This window comes from Dromiciops gliroides, chromosome 1 (genome assembly GCF_019393635.1).
Source record: "Dromiciops gliroides isolate mDroGli1 chromosome 1, mDroGli1.pri, whole genome shotgun sequence".
NCBI lineage: Eukaryota > Metazoa > Chordata > Mammalia > Microbiotheria > Microbiotheriidae > Dromiciops > Dromiciops gliroides.
The window spans coordinates 758,797,732-758,822,321 of record NC_057861.1 but is presented as its reverse complement, the minus strand read 5'-3'; the positions used below and the strand labels follow the sequence as shown (position 1 = coordinate 758,822,321).

The 24,590-nt window shown below is 41.2% G+C and overlaps 1 protein-coding gene across 3 annotated transcripts in view; it reads left to right on the top strand.

Moving 5' to 3' along the window:
- The first annotated feature begins 928 nt into the window (after positions 1–928).
- Positions 929–24,590, top strand: part of GPR141 (G protein-coupled receptor 141) — a 34,113-nt gene continuing 10,451 nt past the window's right edge. Inside the window, exon 1 of one of the 3 annotated variants that reach the window (XM_043976100.1) lies at positions 929–1,033. The gene's annotated coding sequence lies outside the window, so the exon portion shown is untranslated. Of the gene's footprint in view, positions 1,034–22,308; positions 22,415–24,590 lie in introns of those variants that run through there. The other 2 variants (XM_043976102.1, XM_043976103.1) reach the window with 2 other exon arrangements.

Sequence of the window (24,590 nt, the reverse complement as noted above, 5' to 3'; positions counted from 1 at the left end):
ATCCTTCTCCTGTGCCCTCTCCCTTGTAACAATGGCGTTCAAAGAAAAAGGCAGGCAGCCCAGCAAAACCAGACATGATGCAGTGACTAGTGACCTAAGTTCAAACCTGGCCCTGGGCACTTACTAGCTGTGCGACCCTGCCCAAGTCTTTTAACCTCTGTTTGCCTCAGTTCCCTCATCTATGATAAAGGGATAATAGTAGCCCCCACCTCCCAGGGTTATTGAGAGGACCAAATGAGATCTTGTGGTAAAGCACTTAGCACAACGCCTGGCACATACTAAGTGCCATTATTATCATGATGATCACACCCACAGTATAGCACACGGATGGCCCCTCACCTTTGTCATAGAGAGAGGTAGGTTTTCTCAACTCTTCACCTTCAGGCTTTGTTAGCATTTATTCACTGCTTCAATGACCATTTATTAAATGCCTCCAAAAGGAGGCCAAAGACAGTCTCTGCCCCCCCCCAACTTAGAACACAAAGGGGGCGACGCTAAGCAAACACATGCAGACCCCTCTCTAGACAGGAGAGATGGGGAAGGCGCCGGGATGAAGAGGGGCCGGGGAGGCTTCCTGGCCGGGGGCTCGCTTCCGTTCCGTTTTCTAACAATCCACGTCCCATGGGGCGATATTCTCCCCTCCCTCAGCAGAAAGAGGAGGGGTGCACCCCGTGGGCGCCAGGCGGGCGAGCGCGGAGGGGGCTGAAGCAGGGCTCCCGTCATGGCCTCTGTCCAGTTGTGCAACACGGGCCGGTCACACTGAGGTCTGAGGAGACTGAAGAGGGGGGGCTGTGGTCGCTCTCGGCGTATTCAGGAACTCGCTGTTGGCAGCTTCCTTTTTCCACCCAGGCAGCTGGGGGCGGACTGGCCGTGTCCAGGTCTGGCGCTTCTCCAGCGGGGCCAGACCGTGTAGGTCCTGGGCCAGCCCAGCCCAGACTAGGAGGAGCTGTTTGGAGGGAAGTGGGAGAGCTCCCCCCTAGGGACGGGCCCTTCACTCCATCCTTAGTCAGACCGGCAGCCAGGGCTCGCTCAGGTAAGTGACTGGGACAGCCGCCCGAGGGAGGCTCTAGCAGGGCAGCGCCTTGGACAATCCGCCCTGCCCGTGCTGGGGACCCCAGGGACCCGCCCGGCAAACCAGCCTTTCCTGGGACTTCAAAGGTCACACTTCTGATCATGGATGAGAGGATTTTGGAATGAAGTACCTTAGACGTCATCGGCCTTCCACTTTACATAGAACGAAGTGAATGAATTAGAGAAGGGAAGGGGGTGGGGGTACATGACTGGCCTCGGGTAGTAGAAATCCTCTCAGGAGTAAGAGATTAGATTTGATTGGTTTGGCCCCAGTGGGGGATAGGAGAGGTGTGTGTGTGTGTGTGTGTGTGTGTGTGTGTGTGTGTGTGTGTGTCCTTTAACATTTTTCTTTTACTTTTTCTTTTCTTCTCCTTCCTTCCTTCCTTCCTTCCTTCCTTCCTTCCTTCCTTCCTTCCTTCCTTCCTTCCTTCCTTCCTTCCTTCCTTCCTTCCTTTCTTCCTTTCCTTCTTTCTTTCTTTTTTTTGCAGGACAATAAGGGTTAAGTGACTTGCCCAGAGTCACACAGCTAGTATGAGGCTGGATTTGAACTCAGGTCCTCCTGAATCCGGGGCTGGTGCTTTATCCACTGCCACATAGCTGCCCCCCAATTTTTTCTTTTTCTATAAAAAAAAACTGTCTTTTCTCCTTTTCTCATCCTTCCACACCCACACCCACATTGGGGAAGAAAGAAAACTAATACTCCTCTTAACAAATACACATTGGCCACATCCAAAAAAATAGGTCTGAGCCCCTCGTCTCTCTGGGGGTGGGCAGCATGTTTCATCATCAATCCTCTGGAATTGTGGGTAGTCATTATCCTAATCAGAAACTCTGAGTCTTTCAAGATTGCTTGTCTTGATAATGTTGTGGTTATAAAAGTTGTTCTGCTTCTGCTCATTTAACTCTGCATCAATTTATCTAAGTCTTCCCAGGTTTTTCAGAAAGCGTTCCCCTCATCACTTCTTAGAGCACAATAGTATTCCATCATTTTCCTAAACCCCAACTCCTTCAACCATTCCCCAGTTGATGGGCATTCCCCCAGTTTCTGCTTCTTTGCTACCTCAAAAATAGCTGCTACAACTATTTTTTAAATCATAGTTTGTTTTGCATGGGATTCTCCCTTTCCCTTCCTGGTTTCCTATTGAGTGAACTGTGTTTCTGTATCCACTTCTCTGTGTGTGTTGGGGGTGGGGATATGCTTCCTTTGATCAGTTCAGATGAGTGAGTTTCAAGTGTCACCCACTTCCCCTTCTTTCTCCATCTTTATATAGACTTTTACTTGTTCACCCCGGTTATGGAAGATAATTTCCCTCATTCTCCCCTCCTCCATTCTCCTCCCAATCCTTTTTTTCAAGATCATCAATCTATCTGTCTTCTTATAGTCCCTCCATAACCCCTGATGATGATAAAGGGGTACATGTATTATCTCCCCACATTAGAATGTAAAGAGTTTATCCTCGTTTAGTCTCTTATGACTGTTCACTCCTGTTTACTTTTTTATGTCTCTCAACTCCTGTGTTTGTACATCAGAGTGTCAGCGCATCTCTGGTCTTTTCATCAGGAATGCTTGGAAGTCTTTTGAGATGTCCTTTTTCCCCTCTGTAGGATTCTTTTCAGTTTTTCTGGGTAGATTATTCTTGGTTGCATGCCTATATCATTTGTTTTTTTGGGGAGAATAACTAAGAGGTGTACTGGCCAGAGCAGTCAAGTTCAAATTTGGCCCCAGACACTTATCAGCTGTATTACCTTGTTTCATTCTTTGTTCTTGTATCCACCAGGCAAGACCTACCTCCTTTCATTTTTTAGCAGTTAGTGGATTCATGGGATTCTAGAGAAAGAGCTTATCTAGGTTTTATTAGAACATTTTAATTGACTCTTGTACTCTTGTGCACAAACAGACATAGAGGCTCTTAGATGATAGTAGGTGGTTCGAGAACAAATTGAATCACCAGCAGCAGCCCCTGCCCCCACCAGATTTCTCATTAATGGCTTAATGGCAGTGTAGAAAGTCTCAGGGCTGGCTCCAGTCATCATTTTGCTATCTGACATTTTGGTCCTTGGATAAAGTAATAGACAGGTGTACCTGTCAAACATACAAATGACTTGAAGTTAAGAGGATTAAATTACATTTCAGATGACAGAGTGAGGATCTGACAAGGCTTGAGTGATATGCTGGCTATAATATGAGGACCTTGAATGTAAAGTCATATTTAGGTTCGGAATATCAGCCGGACAAGTATTTGAGATGGGAAGATGTGACCAAGTAGCAGTTAATCTGAAGATGTGGGGCACTTAGTAGACCCACCATCTCAGGATGACAGTTCACTGAGTAGTCCACCCCACTTAAGGGTAAGAAGATCAAAATTAATATGACCTCGAGTTTCTACTGCATTGATTTTAACAGTAGTGATTCTATAATGTAACTGATTTTATGCTATATTAATTTTATAATAGAGTCTGCATCCGCCTAAAGCCACGTTTCTGTGTCTTTGAGTTGAGCTCAGAAATGTAGCTTTCCCTCTGAGTTAAAGTTTATAATTAAAGGAAAGGTTGTCATCTCTCATACGGGCAGCCCCTGGGATCCTTCTAGAGCATCTGTTTATTATCTTTAAACCCCACAAGTCAACTTGGTGCTGTCTTTGCCTCTCCTTGTTCAATTAAGGAAGTTTTTGTGTCTTCCAAGGAGACAGCTAGCCTGGTAGCTTTGATCTCCTAGCAAAGATTACAAAATGCAAACGGGTTTCATAAAACAGCTAACATTCCTTAATTGTCAGAGAGGGGTTACTAGCCCCTTGTGGATACTATCTTGCTTTCTTTGATGTAACCAATCCTGTTGTCCCCACCCCCGTGATGCTGTCTACCCTGTAATCTGTCACATTGTTTTCCCCACCTGCCCAGTGCTGTTCTTTGTTTCTTCGTATAGATGACTATATGAAGGCTAGTAGGCTACACCTCAAGTGATTGAGAGGGCATAGACTTAATTTATTGGTCATTGCTAGTTTAACTAGTAAAATCATCATGCTCTGAACCTTGTCTTTCTGTTTGTCTTAATTTTCAAATGTAGCAAGGGTTTAATAAGAATTCATACCAGTCAATCAAGGAATCAGTCATAGTCTTTAAATTTTAGATCTTTGATTGGCTGGAGTGAATTTGCACGGGAGGAATGTTCAGATTGTTTGAGGAAATGGGACACATTTCCTGGGATGCCCCATATAAAATCAGGGAGGACAGTGTGACTTCCTAGGTGGGTGACCTTGGGCAAGTCACTAAACACTGTTTGCCTCAGTTTGCTCCTCTGTAAATTGAGATGGAGAAGGCAATGGCAAAGTACTCCAGTATCTTTGCCAAGAAAATCCCAAATGGGACATGAAGCTTTGACTGAAAAACAACTGAGCAAAAGCAACAGTCACTGTGTAGGTTGTTTCCTTGGGTCAGTTGCCTTCACTGCATCAGTTTGTGGGGCTCTTTCCAGGCTTCTGCATTCATTACAAGTCATTTCTTACAAATATTCTATTAAATTCATAAAACCACATTTGTAACCACCCCCCAATTGATAGGTAGCTGCTTTGTTTCCAGTTCTTGACTATGACAAAAAGTGTTGCTTTAAATGTTTTGGAGTATATGGGGACTTTCTTCAATGGCTTCTTTAGGGTATAAGCCCAGTAATGGAGACTCTGACATTTTAGTCACTTTATTTTCACAATTCTAAATTCCTACTATTTTATAGATCCACCAGCAATGCATTAGTGTACCTACCATTCAGAATTCCACCAAAAGTGACTGTCGTCATTTTTTGTTATTTTTGCTAATTTGCAAGGTGTTATACGAAACCCCAGGGTTTCTTTTATTATTGATTTGGAGCATTTTCATGTGACTGAATATTTTTCAGTTCTTTTGAGAACTATTCATGTTCCTTGTGTAAAAAATTGGAATAACCACTTATCTATTGAGAAATGACTATTAGTCTGTTTACATGTATACATGTCTATGTGTATGTTTATAGATATATAACAGATCAACTGTATATGTGTATATATGTTTGCACGCATAGACATATATGTCTATGAGTGTGTGTGTGTGTATCCAAGATAGATATATACATATATATCCCCACACAGCCATATATAGTTGATCTCTCTTGGATATCAAACCTTTATCAGATAAATTTGATAGATTTTTTTTCCCTATTTGACCACTTCCCTCCTTATCCTAGGTGCATTAATTTAGTCTGGGTAGAAGCTTTTCAGTTTCATGTAATCAGGTATCTTTTTAGTTGCTTCTATAACTCATTTTGTTAAGGGTAAATCTCCTACTATAGCTGTGAAAGAGGCATTTGATCTGTTTTTCTAATTTTTTTATAGTGTGATTTCTAATATTAGGTTATATGTCCATTTAGAATTATTATGGAGTGTGGTGTAAGCCTAATTTCTACTAGACTTGTGAAGAAAATTTTCCCCAGTCCTTACTTTTCTCTTTCTTTCTTTCTTTCTTTCTTTCTTTCTGGCGGGACAATGAGGGTTAAGTGACTTGCTCAGGGTCACACAGCTAGTAAGTCGTGTCTGAAGTCGGATTTGAACTCAGGTCCTCCTGAATCCAGGGCCAGTGCTCTATCCCCTGCGCCATCTAGCTGCCCCCAGTCCTTACTTTTCTAAGTGATTCTCTTTAGTAGCTGAGAATGCTTTGAGTGATACACAAATGAAATATGTAAAAGTAGATTATGGGTCAACTTGTCCTCTCTACATCTGTCCATGTATGCAGCGTACATGTTGTGGTTAGATTAGCCATTCATTACTGATATACGTGATTTGAATATTCTTTAGTAGCCTCAATAACTAAGTAATTAGTGATAAGGTACAAAAATATCTAATGTTGTTCTAAACTTATGGATCGAATTATTTTCCCTACATGTATCATCAAGAAGCAAGTAGAATCTTATGGTTAGAATAGACCAATCAAAATAAAGGTCAAGTACTAAAAATACATGGAATGAACCAATTGGAGTTGTTAAAAGTGATACAAAAGCATCTAAAAAATAGGATGTCACAAATGATACCTCAAGAGCTATACATGATTAATTCTTCAGATTTGAGGCATGCATATGTCAATTTTGTGTGTGTTTACCCTTATTACTTTCTAAAGTAAAAATGGTATTTTAGAACCAGTATATGAGGAGACAAATGATCATTCTTTTATTGTATATTGCATTTGTAACACTTTCTAAAGTAATCTTTTGGGGACCTACCTAATCAAACTGCCTGTCTCTGAGAGTCAGGGTCTTTAGGTCCCAGACCTGAGGCTGGCTTTATTGTGAGACAGGATCTCTCTCTCTCTCTCTCTCTCTCTCTCTCTCTCTCTCTCTCTCTCTCTCTCTCTCTCAATAAACCTATTTTCTTTTTGGAGACTTTTTTTTTTAATTTAACATTGTGACTTAGAAATTTTCACCACAGACTACTTTCCAGTTTTCTTAAGCAGTTTTTTTTTAAATCAAATAAGGAATTTTTCCTCCGTAATTTATGTTGTATACTTTATCAAACACTGGGTTTGTAAGTACAATTGTTTTTGGATCTTCCTTTTGTCTTTTGTGTTCTTTGGTAGGTCAATGCCCAGATATTTTATGCATCTGGTGATTATTTGGAATAAGATTTCCTTTTCTGTTATTGATTCTTGTGTTTTGTTATGCTATTTGTTCTAGAAATTATGTTGATTTTTGAGGATTTATTTTGTAGCCTACAACTTTGCTGAAGCTATTAACTGGCTTAATTAGTATTGTTGCTGATTCTCCTGAATTTTCCAAATAAACCATCATATCAGCAATTAGGGATAGTTTTATCTCCTCTTATCTTTCTCTTGTCTTTAGCTCTCCCTCCTTCATTCAGACTACTGACCTTCCTGGCTTCCTTTAAGTTCCATCTAAAGTCCCAACTTTTACAAGAAGCCTTCCTTAGCCCCTGTTAATCTCTGTGCTTTCTTCTAATTATTTCTATTTTTCCAGTGCATAGCTTACTTTGTACATGTTTGTTTGCACGTTGTCTTCCCCTTTAGATTATAAGCCCTTGAGGGCAGGGACTGTCATTTGCCTCTTTATAGCCCCAGAGCTCAATACAATGACTGGCACATAGTTGGCACTTAATCAATGTTTATCGAACTGAGTTGATTTATTGCTGCTGCCAGCATTTCCAGAACCATATTAAGTACTAGCAGGAAGAATGAGTACCCTTACCTTACTCCTGTATTTACCGGAAAAGGTTATGGTGTATCCCCATTGCACATGATGCTTGGTTTTGATTTTAGGTAGATGCTTTTTTGTTTTGTTTTGCAGGGCAATGGGGGTTAAGTGACTTGTCCAGGGTCACACAGCTAGTTAAGTGTCAAGTGTCTGAGGCTGGATTTGAACTCAGGTCCTCCTGAATCCAAGGCCAGTGCTTTATCCACTGCGCCCCCTAGCTGCCCCAGGCAGATGCTTTTTATATTAACAAAATGTTCCTCTGTGCCTGTACTTTGTAGTTTTTAACATAAAAGAGTGTTGTACTTTTCAGAGGCTTGTTCTGTATCTATTAAGATGATCGTGTGGTTTTGGATATTTTGATTTTTAATATGATTGTGTTGACCGTTTTCCTAATGTTGAACCATTCTTGCTTTCCAATGCATTGCAGTGGATCTTGCATTGTCATGTCTTGGATAAATCACTGTAATCCATTGTATGGAATTCTTCTAAAAATTGAATCAATGTTCATAGATGATATTGACTTATAGTTTTATTTCTGTGTCTTATCTTTCCCTGGTTTAGGTATCAGAACTTTGTTTATCATATAAGAGGATTCTGGTAGGATGATTTTCCTTTGAATTTTTGAGAATAATTTGTGAAATGAGTTCTAATTATTCTTTAAAAGTTTCATAGAATTCTCCTATGAATCCATAAGGACCAGGAAAGTTTTCTTAAATAGTTTTTTTAAAGCCAGATCTATTCTATTTTCTGGGTTTTGGCTATTTGTTAGCTTTCTAACTTTAAAAAAATGCATATTAAGTTCATTCATCTTCCTTTATGTTTTGTCAATCTATATAAGAATATGATTTTCCCCTGAGGACTGCTTTAGCTGTATCCCAGGGATTTTGATATGTTTCATCATTTTCATAACTATTGTTTCTGTGATTTGTTTTTTTAATCAACTAATTATTTAGGATTTCATTGTTAAATCTCCATTTGGGTCTGTATTTTTTGTTTGTGATTCCTTTGCCAATTAATATTTTTATTGTGTTATGGTCTGTAAAAGGTGTATATAAACCTAGCAGTGGTATTGATGGATCAAAGGGTATGCACAGTTCTTTAGCACTTTGGGCATGGCTCCAAATTGCTTTCCAGAATGGTTGGATCAGCTCACAACTCCACCAACAGCACATTAGGGTCCCAGTTTTCCCACATCCCTCCAACATCCAATATTTTCCTTTTTTGTTGTATTTACCACTCTGATAGGTATGAGGTGGTACCTCAGAGTTGTATTTCTCATGCAAATTAAAACAACTCTGAATTATCACCTCACACCTATCAGAGTGGCAAATATAGCAAAAAAGAAAAATACTGGATGTTGGAGGGTATGTGGGAAGGCTGGGACGCTAATCCACTGTTGGTGGAGTTCTGAAAAGATCCGACCATTCTGGAGAGCAATTTGGAACTATGCCCAAAGTGCTATAGAACTGTGCATAGTGGCAGTTAGGTGGTGCAGTGGATAGAGCACTGGCCCTTGATTCAGGAGGACCTGAGTTCAGATCCGGCCTCAGACACTTAACACTTACTAGCTTTATGACCCTGGGCAAGTCACTTAACCCCAATTGCCTCCCTTCCCTCCCCCCCCCCCCCAAAAAAAAGAAAGATTAAAAAAAAAAAAAGAACTGTGCATACCCTTTGATCTAGCAATACCACTGCTAGGTTTATACACCAAAAACATCCCCAAAAAGAGAAAAGGACCTATTTATACAAAAACATTTATGGCAGCTCTTTTTGTGGTGGCTAAGTATTGGAAATCAAAGGGATATCTATCAGTTGGGAATGGCTAAACAAGCTGTGGTATATGATGGTGATGGAATATTCTTGTGCCTTAAGAAATGACAAGCAGGGTGACTTTAGAAAGGCCTGGAAAGACTTATATGAACTGATGCATAGTAAAGTGAGCAGGACCAGGAGAACATTGTGCACAGTGAAAACAATATTGTTTGATGGATTTAGATGTTTTCAGCAATAAAATGATCCCAGACAATCCCAAAGGAATAATGATGAAGCATACTTTCCACCTCCAAAGCAAGATCTGATATTGGTTGAACCAGACTGAATCATGCTATTTTTCACTTTCTTTCATTTTTTAAATTTTATTCAAGTTTTCTTATACAAAATTACTAATATGGCAATGTTTTACAGAATTGCAAATGTATAACCTATATAGAATTGCTTACCACCTTAGGAAGGGGATGGGGGAGGGAGGGAAGAAGGGATAGAATTTGGAACTCAAAACTTTAAATAATTTGCATTTCTCTAATCAGTGGTGATTTAGAGCAATTTTCTCTTATGGCTATAGATAGCTTTGATTTCTTTGTCTGCAAACTGCCTGTTCATATCCTTTGACCATTTATCACTTGGACATGACTTGTATTTTTATAAATTTGACTCAGTTCTCTACATATTTGGGAAATGAAGAGATACTTGTTGCAAAATGTTTTCTAAGTTTTCATTATAATTTTGGTTGCATTAGTTTTGTTTGTGCAAAAACTTTTTAATTTTATATAATCAAAATTATATGTTTTACATTTTGTAATACTTTCTATATCTTCTTTGGTCCTAACTTCTTACCTTATCCATAATTCTGACACATAAGCTGTTCCTTGTTCTCTCTTAATTTTCTTATTGTATAACCCTTTATTGTAAATCATGTATCCATTTTGACCTTATCTTGGTATATAGTGTGACATGTTGGTCTACATCTAGCTTTTGTCGTGCTGTTTTCAGATTTTCCCAGCAGTTTTTGTCAAATAATGAGCTTTTGTTCTAAAGTCTTGGGTCTTTGGATTTGTGAAATAGTAGATTGCTATGGGAATTAACTGTAATGTACTTTTTACCTAATTTGTTCTGCTTATCCATTGTTCTATTTCTTAGCCAGTACCAGATTGTTTTGATAATTACTGTTTTGTAATACAGTTTGAGATCTGGTACTACTAGGCTGCCTTTTTTTGCATTTTTTTTCATTAATTCCCTTGATATCCTTGAGCTTTTGTTCTTCCAGATGAATTTTATTATTTTTTCTAGCCCTATAAAATGATTTTTGATAGTTTGATTGGTATGGCACTGAATAAATAGATTAATTTAGGTAGAATTGTCATTTTTATTATATTGACCCGGCTTACCTATGAACAATTAATATTTTACCCATTGCTTAGATCTGACTTTGCGTGAAAAGTGTTTTATAGTTGTGTTCATGTCATTCTTGGGTTTGCCTTGGCAGGTAGACTTCCAACTATTTTATATTGTCTATAGTTATTTTAAGTGGAATTTCTCTTTCTATCTTTTGCTATTGGACTTTGTTGGTAGTAAATAGAAATGCTGATGATTTATGTGGATTTATTTTGTATTCTGAAACTTTGCTAAAGTTGATAATAATTTCAAGTAGTTTTTTAGTTGATTCTCTAGGATTTTCTAAGAATAACATCATATCTGCAAAGAGGGATAGTTTTGTTTCCTCATTGCCTATTCTGATTACTTTAATTTCTTTTTCTTCTCTTATTGCCATGGTTAATGGTTTCTAGTACAGTATTAAATAATAGAGGCAATAATGGTCATCCTTGTTTCATCTTTGTACTGGGAAGGCTTTTAGCTTATCCCCATTACAGATAATACTTGCTGATGGTTTTAGATAAATATTACTTATCATTTAAAGTTAAGTGCCATTATTACTATGTTCTCTACTCTTTTTAATAGGAAAGGATGCTGGATTTTGTCAAAGAATTTTTCTGCATCTATTGAGATAATCATATGATTTCTGTGGTTTTTGTTATTTGTTGTTTTTCCAAATAATTTACATAGTATTGGGATTAATTCTTCTTTGAATATTTGGTAGAATTTACTTGTGAATCCATCTTTCCTGGGAATTTCTTTTCTGAGGAAGTTCATAGATAGCTTACTCTATTTCTTTTTCTAAAATGGGGTTATTTAAATATTTTATTTCTTCTGTTAATTTGGGTAATTTATATTTTTGTAGGTATTAATTTATTTCATTTAGATTATCAAATTTATTGGCACATAATTGGGCAAAATAGCTCCTAACAATTTTCTTAATTTTCCTCTTCATTAGTGGGTAAATTCACCCCTTTCAGGGTTTTTTTTTGGGGGGGGGCAATGAGGGTTAAGTGACTTCCCAGTGTCACACAGCTTGTAAGTGTCAAATGTCTGAGTCCGGATTTAAACTCAGGTCTTCCTGAATCCAGGGCTGGTGCTTTATCTACTGCACCACCTAGCTGCCCCCACCCCTTTCATTTTTGATACTAGTAATTTGGTTTTCTTCTTTCCTTTGAAAAATCAAATAAATCAATGATTTGTCTATTTTATTGTTTTTTTCATAAAACTAGCTTCTAATTTTAATTATTAGTTCAATTATTTTCTTACTTTAAATTTCATTAATCTCTGATTTTCAGGATTTCCAATTTGATGTTTAATAGGGGACTTTTAATTAGTTCTTTTTATAGTTTTTTTTAAGTTACATGCCTAATTCATTGAGTTGCCTTTTCTCTATTTTATTGCCATAAGCAATTAGAGATATAAATTTCCCCCTAAGTACTACTTTGGCTGCATCCCATAAATTTTGGTATGTTTTCTCATTGTTATCATTTTCTTTAGTGAAATTATTGATTGTTTCTATGATTTGTTCTTTGACCCACTTGTTTTTTAGGATTAGATTATTTAATTTTCAATTAATTTTTAATTTCTTCTTCAATTGTCTGTTATTGGATATAATTTTTATTGCATTATGATCTGAAAAAGATGCACTTAGTATTTCTGCTTTTCTGCATTTGATTGTGAGTTTTTATGTCCTAATGGTCAGTTTTTGTGTAGGTGCCATGTACTGATGAGAAAATGTACATTCCTTTCTATTTCCATTCAGTTTTCTCTAGAGCTCTATCATATTTAACTTTTCAAAAACTTTATTCACCTCCTGAACTTCTTTCTTGTTTATTTTTTAGTTAGATTTATCTAGTTCTGAGAGGGGGAAATACAGGTGCCCCACTAGTATAGTTTTATTATCTATTTCCTCCTGTAGCTCATTCAACTTCTTCAAAAATTTGAATACTATTTTATTTTGTGCATATCTGTTTAGTGTTGATATGACTTCATTGTAGTACCTTTCAGCAAGATATAGTTTCCTTCTTTATCTCTTTTAATTAGCTCTATTTTTGCTTTTGCTTTGTCTGAGATCATGATTGCTATCCCTCTTTCTTTGCTTCAACTGAAGCATAATAGATTCTGCTCCAGCCCCTTATCTTTACCCTGTGTGTATCTCTCTGCTTCAAATGTGTTCCGTGTAAACAACATATTGTATAATTCTGGTTTTTAATCCATTCTGCTATTTGCTTCCATTTTTATGGGTGAGTTCATCCCATTCACATTTATAGTTATGAAAACTATTTCCCTACGTGCTCTTTTTTGCTTATTCCCCCCATCATACTATCCTTCCCTCCTCATGAGTGTTTTACTTCCTATCAACACCTTCCCTGATATACCCTCCCTTTTACCAGTTATCTCCTTCCCTTCTATTATCCCCACCCTCTTTTTCTTCCTTATAGGGTAATTTAGGTGTCTATATTCAGGTGGGTGTGATGAGAGTAAGGATTAGTCTTTGCCTGCCACCCTCATTATAATAGCTCTTTCATGCCTCCTTTATGTGGGATAATTTACCCCATTTAATTTCCTCCCTCCTCCTTCTTACAGAGTAATTTTCTTTCTTACCCCTTTATTTTGTTTTTGAGGATATTATCCCATCAAAGTCACCTTATATGCACAGCATCTGTCTACATATATTCCTAATTGCCTTTACAGTAATAAAGTTGTTAAGAGTTACAAATATTATCTTGCCATATAGAAATAGAAACAGAATTAACCTTATTGAATTTCTTTTTTTTTTCTTTCTTGTTTCTTTTTTATGTTTTTATGTTTCCCTAGAGTCTTGTATTTGGAAGTACATTTTTTAAATTTAGTTCTGGCCTTTTGACAAGAAATGCTTAAAAGTCCTCTATTTAGCTAAATGTCTATTTTCCCACCTGAAATCTTCCATTTATTTTTGCTGAGCAGGAGATTCCTTGTTGAAGTCCTAACTCAGTTGCCTTTTGGTATATCATATTCCAGTCCCTCCAGTTCTTTAATGTGGAAGCTGCCAAATCCTGTGTAATCGTGATTGTAGCTCCATGATATTGGAATTCCATCTTTTTGACTGCTTTTAATACTTTCTCCTTGATATGTGAGCTCTGAAATCTGGCTATGATGTGCCTGGGAGTTTTCATTTTGAGATGTCTTTTAGGTGGTGATCAGTGGATTCTTTCCACTTCTATTTTGCCATCTGGTTCTAATATATCAGAAGAGCATTCTTTGATAATTTCTTGAAAGATATTGTCCAGGCCTTGTGTGTGTGTGTGTGTGTGTGTGTGTGTGTGTGTGTGTGTGTGTCGGGGGGAGGAGGGGGGGGCAGTGAGGATTATGTGACTTGCCCAGGGTCACACAGCTATAAGTGTCAAGTGTCTGAGGCCAGATTTCAATTTAGGTCCTCCTGAATCCAGGACTGGTGCTTTATCCACTACACCACCTAGCTGCCCCCCAGGCTCTTTTTTTTTTTTTAATCATGGTTTTCAGGCAGTCCAATAATTCTTATATAATCTCACCTGGATCTGTTTTCTAGGTCAGTTGTTTTTCCAATGAGAAATTTGACATTTTCTACTTTTTTCCTCTTGATTTTATTTTATTTTTTCTTGATGCCTCATAGAGGCATTAGTTTTCCACTTCTTCAGTTCTAATTTTTAAGGAATTATTTTCTTCAGTGAGCTTTGGTACTTCCTTTTCCATTTGGCCAATTCTATTTTTTAGGGAATGATTTTCCTTAATAAAATTTTTTATATCCTTCCCCATGCTATTGATTATTTTTTATGATTCTTTTTCATCACTCTCATTTCTTTTTGCATTTTTCTTCTACTTCTCTAATTTGCTTTTTTTTCTTTTTGAATAGAATTTTATTTTCCAAAATATATGTAAAAACAAATTTTAACATCAGTTTAAAAAAAAAAATTGTTCCAACTTCTCTTCCTCCTCCATTCCCACCCCTCACCCACTAGAACTCGAGCATTTCAAAATAAGTTATACATAAGTAGTCATGGAAAACATTCCCACATTAGCTAGGTTGTGAGAGAAAACAGTCAAAAAACTCCCAAAACTTCAGACTGAGGGATTGTCAAAGAGAAAAAAATTTTTTTTTTAAATGTGTTTCCAGGGGCAGCTAGGTGGCACAGTGAACAGAGCACCGGCCCTGGAATCAGGAGCACCTGAGCCCAAATCCTGCCCCAGACACCCAACACCCACCAGCCGCATGACCTCGGGCAAGCCACCCAACCCCAATTGCCTCACCAAAAAAGAAAAAAAATGTGTTTCCATCTATTTTCAGATACTATCACTTCTTTCTCTGTAGATGGGTTGCCATTTTCATAAGTCCTTCAGGGTTATATTGGACCATTGCCTTGCTGAAAATAACCACATGCTTCCCAGCAGATCATCTTACACTATTGCTGTTATTTTGTATACAGTGCATTTCACTCTGCTTCAGTTCATGTAGGTCTTTCCAAGTTTTTCTGATAGTATCCTGTTCATCATAACCTAAATAAAGTACCTTAAACTTGTTTTGTTTTGTTTTGTTTTTGGCAGGGCAATGGGGGTTAAGTGACTTGCCCAGGGTCACACAGCTAGTAAATGCCAAATGTCTGAGGCTGGATTTGAACTCAGGTACTCCTGAATCCAGGGCCAGTGCTTTAACCACTGCACCATCTAGCTGCCCCAGTACCTTAAACTTGACAAAGAATTTTCTTCGTATTAGCCCAGCAAAGTCATCATAACTATTTCCCTCCATCCTATTCCCTTCCCATGATATTTACTCTATTTTCCATCTTCTTTTAAACTATTCCTCCTCAAAAGTATTTTACTTCTGACTGTCCCCTCCCCTAATCTGTACTCCCTTTTTTTCCACCCTTCCTTCCTTATCTTCTTCCCCTCATACTTTCCTTTAGGGTTAAATAGATTACTCCTCCCAACTGGGTGTGAATGTCATTCCCTCCATGAGCCAACTCTGATGAGTTTAAGGTCTTTGAGCTAATTCTTATGTTCCAAATTTTCTTCCTCCCTCTCTCCTCAACCCTCCCTATGACATCAAGCAATTCAATATTTCATACTTGTGCCGTTATGCAGAACGTCTTCACCTTCCTCGAAAGTATTTTGCTTTTTACTACTCTCTCCCCGAATCTGCCCTTCCCTCCCCCCCCTTATCTCCCTCCCCTCCCTCAGGGCAAAAATATATTACTATACCCACTTGGGTATGTATGTTAGTCCTTCTTTGAGTCAATTCTGATGATATTAAGGTTCACTCACTTCCCAATTCCTTCCCCCTCTTCCCCTCCCCTCCATAAGCTTTTTTCTTGTTTCCTTTATATGAACAACCTCTCCCTAGACCATCGCTCCCCTTCCCCCTCCCCCAGTCTATTTCTCCTACACCTCAACCCTATTTTAAGGATGTCATTATGGGTTAGTTAGGTGGCACAGTGGACAATGCACCAGCCCTGGACCCAGGAGGCCCCAAGCCCAAATCCGGCCCCAGACATAAGACACCCCACACAGAACAAAACATAACATCCCTTCATATTCAGTTCAGTCCTGTGTCCTCTGTATTATCTTCCCATATAGGAATGTTAACAGTTTGATCCTTTAATATCCCTCATGAAGTCTTTTTCCTGTTTATCTTTTTATGCTTCTCCGGGGTGTTGTATTTGAAAGTCAAATTTTCTATTCAGTTCAGGTCTTTTCATAACAAATGCCTGAAAGTCTTCTTTCTCCTTGAAGTTCCATGTTTGCCTCTGAAAGATGATGCTTAGTTTTGCTGGGTAGGTGATTTTTGGCTGTAGTCCCAGTTCCTTTGCCCTCTGGAATATCACATTCCATGCCCTCCGGTCCTTTAATGTAGAAGCTGCTAGATCTTGCTTTATCCTTATTGGAGCTCCACAGTATTTGAATTCCTTTTTTCTAGCTGCTTGCAATATTTTCTCCTTGACCTGGGAGTTCTGGAATTTGGCTATAATATTCCTGGAGGTTTTCCTTTTGGGATCTCTTTCTGGAGGTGATCGGTGGATTCTTTCAATTTCTATTTTAGCTTCTGCTTCTAGAAAATCAGGACAATTTTCCCTCACAATCTCTTGGAGGATGGTGTCTAAGCTCTTGTTTTGGTCATGGTTTTCAGGTAGTCCAATGATTTTCAAATTATCTCTCCTAGATTTATTTTCTAGGTCAGCTGTTTTTCCAAGGAGATATTTCACATTGCCTTCTATTTTTTCATTCAATTGCATTTGCTTTACTGTGTCTTGGTTTCTCATAAGCTCACTAGCTTCCATTTGTTCAATCCTAATTCTTAGGCAATTATTTTCAGCAGACAGTTTTTTAATCTCCTTTTCCATTTGGCTTTTCAAACTGTTGACTTTTTTCTCATGACTCTCCTGCATCGCTCTCATTTCTCTTTCCATTCCTTCCTCTCTTTCTCTACATCTTCGTTCTATCTCTCCTACTTTCTCTCTTCAAATCCCTTTTGAGAGCTTCCATGGCCTGAGACCAGTTCATATTTTTCTTGGAAGCTTTGGATGTTGGAGCTTTGACCCTGTTATTATCTTCTTCTTCTGAGGATGTATTGTGGTCTACCTTTCCCCCAAAGAAGTTTTCGATGGTCTTCTGCTTTCTCTGCCTACTCATCCTGGCTTACTGTTTCTTGGCTTTTTACTCCTTAAAGTGTAGCGCTGCTTCCAGGACACACTGTTCGTGCTACAGCGTGGCCCAGGGGGTGATTGGGCTTCTTCTCAGCCTGCCTGGCTTGTGAGTAATCACAGCCGCTTTCTCTTTGACCCGGAAACAGAAGTCTGATTGAACTCCGATTCTCTATGGTCGGAAGCTTGGCGTGCTTTTACCCCTCCCCCACTGGGCCACCACCACTCAATTCAGCCCACTGGTTCAGACCCAGGGCGCTTTGCCCCAACTCCAGCAGATACTGCCTCCACTTCACCCCAGCCTACCTCCGAACCCCCTCACCAGTCCGTGCTCGGAGCCTCAGAAGCTGCTGGTGCAGAATACTCTGACGTGTTGGAGGCACTGTCCATGGCTGGGTCCGGACAGTGCGCTGAGCTGTTCAGCCTGATCAGTAGGTGATCAGAATCGCCCTCTTTTGCGGAGAAACAGTCTCACTCTGTTCTTATGTGCATTAGGCTGTTCTGGGTTTTGATTTTTACCGCATTATTTGGGTGTGAGTGGACGGGTTTATCTGGAGCTTGTGGGAGTCACAGCCTCTCCTCCGCCATCTTGGCTCCGCCCTCTCTAATTTGCTTTTTAAAATCATTTTAAAGCTCTTCTAGGAATTCTTTTTTGGGCCTGAGACAAAATTACACTCTTCTTTGAGGCTTCGCATGTAGCCATTTTGACACTGTTGTCCTCTTCTAAATTCATGCCTTGATCCTCCCTATTGCCATAGTAACTTACTTTAGTCAAACTCTTTTGTTTCTTTGCTCATTTTTCTGCCTTTTTTGACTTGGTGTTTTTATGTGAGAGTTGGGCTCTGGTCCTGCACTGTCCCAAGCTTTTTGTGCTGGGGCTCTGGGTCTTACTGCTGGCTTTCACTGGGCTTCAGAGCTTAGCTGCCTGCATTCTCTGAGGGGTAGGCTTCTCTTCTGGTTTGTACTGAGAAGTGGAGCTTCCCTGTTGACCTCCCCTGGTTGTGGGGTTTAGCTGCTGGACTGCTCCAGGTGTGGTGCCTTGCTGCTGAGTTGCTATGCTAAGAGTCTTCTGGCTGGCCTTGAAGAAGGGGTCTTGTGGATGGTCTGCCCCAGGGGTGGGGCCCTGCTTCTGGGTTGCTATGTAAATAGCCTCTCTTGCAAGTAGGCCCCAGGGTGGGGTCTTGCAAATTGCCAGCCCTGGGGCAGGACTTCACTCTTGATTAGCAGTGGGGTCAGGGCCTTGCTGGTGGCTTATGATGGGGTGGGGTGTCTTGGGCAGGGGGCCTTGCTGTGCAGCACAGCCTGCTCACTTGCTTAGGGATCTACTGGTTACCAGGAGGGTGGAACCTCCCTGGTGGATTGCCCCAGGCTGAAGCCTTGCAGCCTTGCGGTGAGGCTGGCTGCTGTTGCACTTGAACCTTACTCCCTCCTACCTCAGTGAGACAGACCTTTCATCCTGACCTGGTAAGCTGCTTCACTGCTTTTGGATCAATTCTCAGATGGTTTTCTAGTTGTTTGGGGGGGATTTGGAGAACTTCAGAGGTTCCCTTCCTCACTCTACCTTCTTGGCACCAGATGTCTCATTAATTTTCTTTCTTTCTTTTTCATTATTTCTTTCTACTCTAGACCTCCATTCTTATATTCATGACTCTGTTATTTTCTTTTCTCTGTTCCTCATTTAATTAAAGTTTCTGAGGTGTACATTCTAGGCTCTCCCCGTAAGTGGTTTCTACCCTGCCTTATAGAGCTCGCCCTAGGGATTAGCCCTTTGTCATTGCCCCTCACTCTGAGAATAATGCCAATTATTCAAGATGTTAGAGAGGATGCTGCCTGATGGCAGGGCTCCTCTGCCTTTATGTCTGTGATTATGTAGGGCACTGATGATCCGTACCCTACTCTGGTTACCTTTCTCTCCCCATTTGCCTTAGTCTCCTCCTAGGGTCCATGCTCTCTCACTCCCCCAGGTGCCAGCTGTCCCTAGGCATTCCAGATTCTCCCCTGTCCTGAGGTAGGACAAATAGATTTTTCAAACACCAGAGGTACTAACTTCCTATTACAGAACATGTCTCTACTCATAGGAGCATTTGACAGTGGAATCCCTTCCCATCACCAAAGTAAGTCCTCCTTTTCCTCTTTTTGCTTCTGCCCCCTTTTCCCCACTTTTGGACTCCACAGAGCTCACCTTCCCTTTATCATTAGCCCTTAATTTGATCTGGGCACATCACATACTCTTCTTTATCATTCTGTTCTCCTCCCCTCCTTTCATGTTCCTCCCATGTTATAACACAGTCCCAAGAAAACCACTGATTCATTTGTAGGCAAAGTATTGGTCAGGTTCTGTCTGCAGTGCTCTAGGCCCTGTCTCTACCATCAGCTCTATCTGACTTCTGACTTCATCCCCGCATCCTTGTTTACTGCTAAAAAGAATTTTCTTACAAGTTTCTTTGCTGTCATTTTATTTCTGCTGTCTTTGTCTGCTGCATTTATTCACTCCTCTTGGATTTTCATTGTTTGGGCTTTTTGAGAAGCAATCTCTTCATTTCTGATTTTTTTTCTAAAAATGTTTCAAACTTTTTAGTATTGAATGCACATATTTGTTCACATGTAGTTAAGCCCAGATTTGCAGAGTAGCTCACCCTGCACTGTTGCTCTTTAGAATGCGTTATTCCATTCTCTCCTCTGTTTTCAGGTGGGTGTAAAGTAGTCCTTTGTTATTTGAATTTCCTGTCCTCTTGTGCTTTTCTCTTTCTGGCTTCAGGAGTCCTTATTCCTGAATTGGGTTGTTCAATTTAACCACTGTGTGGCCTCAACTTTGCAGCTTTGGGTTTTGTCTGGAGGTGATCTAGGAATTCTTTCCATTAATATTTCATTTTCTGTGTTCTGAAATTCTGAGCAGTTCTCTTCTATTATTTCCTTCTCTATGCAGGTAAGGTTTTTTGTCCCTTCATGTTTGGGGGGAGACTCGTGTCCCTTAGGTTTTATTTGCACATCCTTCATTGAGATCAATCTGTTATAATTGCATAATAAGTATCTTTTCTTTTAATGTTCCTGGTTTTTGCTTTTCTTCTAGATTATCCTTCACATCTGTGTATTCACATTCCCAATCTACTATTCTCTTTATTGTTTCTCTGGGGAGTCTTACCATCAAAGATCCTATTTTTTCTCTGTTGCTTATTATGTTTGCTGTGCAAGACATATGCTCTGTACTCATTATTTTCACTTCTCTTTGGAGCCCCTCAGGGACAGCATGTTGTGGTTCCTGGTGCCCAGAGTGCCCAAGGTCCTCAGTGTAACCAAGGATTGGATGGGTTCTCTTTGTTTCTCTGCTCCTCCTTCCCACCCTAACCCCAAAGCATAAGCCCCTGGAGGGCAGGACCACCTTTCACTTTGCTTGCACTTGTATTCTCTGTGTTTGGTGCAGTGCCAAGCACACAGTAGGTGCTTCATAAACGCTTGTTGGGTTGGCTGGTTTGGCTTCTGTGCCTTGCATGACTGTCCATTCACAGTCTGGCACCAGGTCAATTATGCATCACCTACATACCTGTCATAACACCTATACCTAGCTTGCTGGAAGTTATCCATCCACAACAGGCCATCTCCTGCTGCTGTGTCTGCAGGAGGTCCTATCTTGCCTGCCAGCTGCAGCCAACTTGGGCATCCCTTCATGTCCCTGAGCCTCAGCTTTCTCATCAGGGGAGAGGCTGGGCTTGACCTCCACCGTCCCTTCTGGCTCTGGAGTCTGTGCCTCTTCCTGCCCACAGCTTCTCAGCCATTTGTGTGTATGTCAGGAGCCTTCAGAGAGTGTGCCGAAGCCTAGGGACCTCTTCTCAGGGTAGTGTTTTAAAATAGAATCCATAGGGTCACAGAGGAAGCCAGTCACCTTCCATCTCAGTTCTCAGAATATTAAAAAAAGCTGCAACAACCAGTTCATGGACCCTGGGGAAGACCCCCTGTCCTGATGCCCCAGAAAGGGAAGATCTCTGTTTCTCTTGTATCCCCCAGTAACTGTGGGTTGGGTTTTGCCTTTGTTTCCTCAGGACCCAGCAGGACAGTGGGTGGTTGATAGATGCTTATGCTGACCTGGATGGAATCTAATTCTCCAGTTCTTCAGGACTCCACAGTCCTCTGGGCGTTATTTAAGGGCTGCTTTATGTTAAGCAAACAGGCCGAGGCTGGGCTGGGCTGGGCTGTCCTGAAAAGGAAATCCACTTTGCTCTTTCTGTCTAGCAGGCCAGAGGAGCAGGCTGTTCAGACCCAGCTGAGGAGTTTGCAAGAGTCATTTTAAGCAAAGAGGATGTGAGGTAGATGCTATGACAGTTTTAACCCACGATGAGTGATAGGTAAAAATAACTCAGAGCCACTGGTGATGGACCTCAGGGGTCACCTTAATGGAACCCAGTCATCTTCTCCACTCCCTCCATAGTGCATAGCCTTCAGCAGCTCAGTAAACATTTGTCAAGTCCCTTCTGTATGCAGACCACCTCGAAGCACCAGATTAGACATGGGGCTAATTACCTACACAGATTGAGTTTCCAGACCAGCAGAATGAGACAGAAATGTAGAAAACTGTACCACAATACAGTGTGATAACTGCATCACTAAGGGGAAATGACAGGATGGGGCACGGTACTTTGGTCTGGAAAGATGGGTTAAATTCAACCAATGAAGAGAAGGAGCCAGCTACAGTGACCGCTTCCCCAGGCTTATGGAGATTGGTCCTTGGGCAACAAACACTGGACTCTTCCTCACAGTGGAGTTAAGTGGGACCTCAATGAGCTTGTTGCCTGCTTGGGAGCCCCTGGATCACCTCTATCCTGTAATGAAGCATCAGAGGATACCTAAGGGTCACAACATCCTCGATGGGGTGCTGGAAGGGACCCCAGAGGCCTGGAGTCTAGCCCGTTGTTTTTAGAGAAGGAAACCGAGGCCCAGGGAGATGCCAAGCAAGCCTAAGATTCCCCAATGGGGGACTGTGCATTGCCCAAGTGCTGACCTGGCCCAGTTCAGAGTCTCATCTGTGTTTTTAAAATTATTTGCTAAACTGTATTTTCTAACATTATTGCTATTTATGTATTAGTGACTCTTGTACCCGTTTTGGCAGTAAGCACTTATTATTCATTAATATCCTGTTTACCAGTAATAACTTACTGGAGGATTGACCGTGTGTCTCCCTAACTTCTCAGCCTCAGGCCTTCAAGCCTATATGCCTACATAGTCCTAAGAGGGCAAGCGCGCACCAAGAGACAGCATTCCTCCCAGCCAAGGGAGCAGAAACCTCGTGTGGTCAAGGCTTTTATCCTCTTTGATAAAGGTGGGTCATTATCCATTGATAAAAGCTAATTGGTTAGCATCATTCATTCCTATTGGTTGACATGATTTGAGCTTGGTCCAAATTAAAATGAACTCTGTCTGATGACTTAAGGGGGAAGTGGAGGCCTTGCCCTTGAGGAATTTACAAAGGGGGAGCAGAGAAGAATACAAACTCTGTGGTCCAGTGGAGGAAGGGCTAGGTCTGAAATCTGAGCCCTTCACCTCCTGGGCTGGCGGCTCCTCGCTTGTAATGGGTGAATCACATGACCTCTCGAAAAGGGCCTGGGATGGAGGGGGTCAGGAACAGAGAAAGCTTTCTGAAGAAGGGGATTTTAGAGCTAGGCTTGGAGTATCCGGGGCTCACCGCCAAGGGGAAGGTGTCAGGCAGGTCAGAAACCTGGGGCTGTTCAGGGACCAGTAGAGCCTTTGGGCTGGAGGAAAGAGTAGACAGGTTGAGGGGCCGGGGCAGGATGGGAAGATAAAGATGGAAGGGGAAGCAGAGTCTGAACTGCCACGTCCGGGAGGTTGGTTTTGTGGCTCATCGAACAGAGCCTTGGCCGAGGCTGCTCGGACCAACTGACGCTCACTCACGGGTTAATGAATTCACAAGCAGTCCTTAATGGAGGAGCCCCAGGAAGTACCCTGCTGGGCACTGAGGATTGAAGACTGATGGACCCACCCAAGTGGGGTGGCACTGGGCAAGTCCTTTATCTCTGAGCTTTGCCCCTTCAGGAAAGGGAGAGACGGTCCCACAGGGTTGTGAGCTTCCAGGAGATATCGTTTACTTGTCCATCAAGCTTGGGACAGACTTTGAGCTCTCTATGTCTAGAGCAGGTCTGGGATGGATGTCCAAAAGGAACAGCCAAGCCCGTTTGGGAGGGAGGTAAGGGAACAGCCAACTGCCCGGCACCAAATCTTGACCCCAAAGTCTCTTCCACTTTCAATCTGAACTGAATTATTAAGCCCTTAACCTGGAGGAGACTTGAAGGGAGAGGGGAAGATGGAAAGGGAGGAGGGAGAGAGGGAGAAGGAGGCGTTCAAGGGAATCTTGATTCAGTCTTACCTTGGTCGGTAAGGGAAACTCAGGAGAAGAAAGGTAAAAGGACTTTATTTATCACACCAAGGCAGTTTGAGGTTAGGGCTAGAAAAAGTAACTTTTCTCTTAATCTAGATGGTGTTAGCTTATGAATCAAGCTGTTAAAGAACGGTGAAAATGTTTGAAAACTGTTAAATATTTAATTGAGCAGCCGGATAGACAGAGTGCTAGGCTGGCCCTAGAGGCAGGAAGTTCAAATTCAGCCTCGGACACTTACTGGCTGGCTGACCCTGGGCAAGTCACTTCACCCTGTTTAGCTCACTTTCCTCATCTGTAAAATGAGCTAGAGAAGGGAATGACAAGCCACTCCAATATCTCTGCCAAAAACAAAAACCCTAAATGTGGTCACAAAGATCTGGACATGACTAAAGAACCATATCCATTTAATTGGGTCTATTTCTGTAACCTTTTTCTCTGAGTAACCTTTTTCAAGTTATCAGCATTTCTGATACAGTGACTTCCTCCAAACCCTCCATATTAGAAACACAATAATAACACCTGCAATGGCAAATCTTTAAGAGAAACAAGGCCACTGGGGAAGCCACGCCAGTGGGATGCATTTCCAAATTACCTTCCGTGGAAAATGATTCTTGGGTCATTTCCTGCAGATGGCCTCCACGACCAGAATCGAGTCATTTTGATCCAATGCTCTGTAACGTGGCAGGTTCTAAACACATTGCCCTAATTCTGTGTCTTTCCCATTAAGGCTTGATCTCCAGTGATCCCATGCTGCAGATGTGTTTAGACTCTCGGGCTTCGTGGCAGGGACAAAGGGTTGGGGCAGAGAGGGGAGGGGAAGGAGGGGGAAAGGGAAGAGGAGGAGGAGGAGGAGGGTAGCCATTTTCCGATATTTGAGGGCTGCCCCTTCCTTGGAAGAAGGATCAGACTGGCTCTGCTTAACCCTGAAGGGCCCAACACCTAGAATCAGAAGTGTCTGGGAAGTTCAGCAACAATCCAAGTCTGTTCTAAGGAAATGCTTGGAGCTGACCAGACCTCTGGGGGGGCGGGTGTTGGAGGGCGTGGCCATGGCGGAAGGGGGGCCATAGAGAGGATTCTGGTGGAGCTGAGAGTTGGGGGAGAT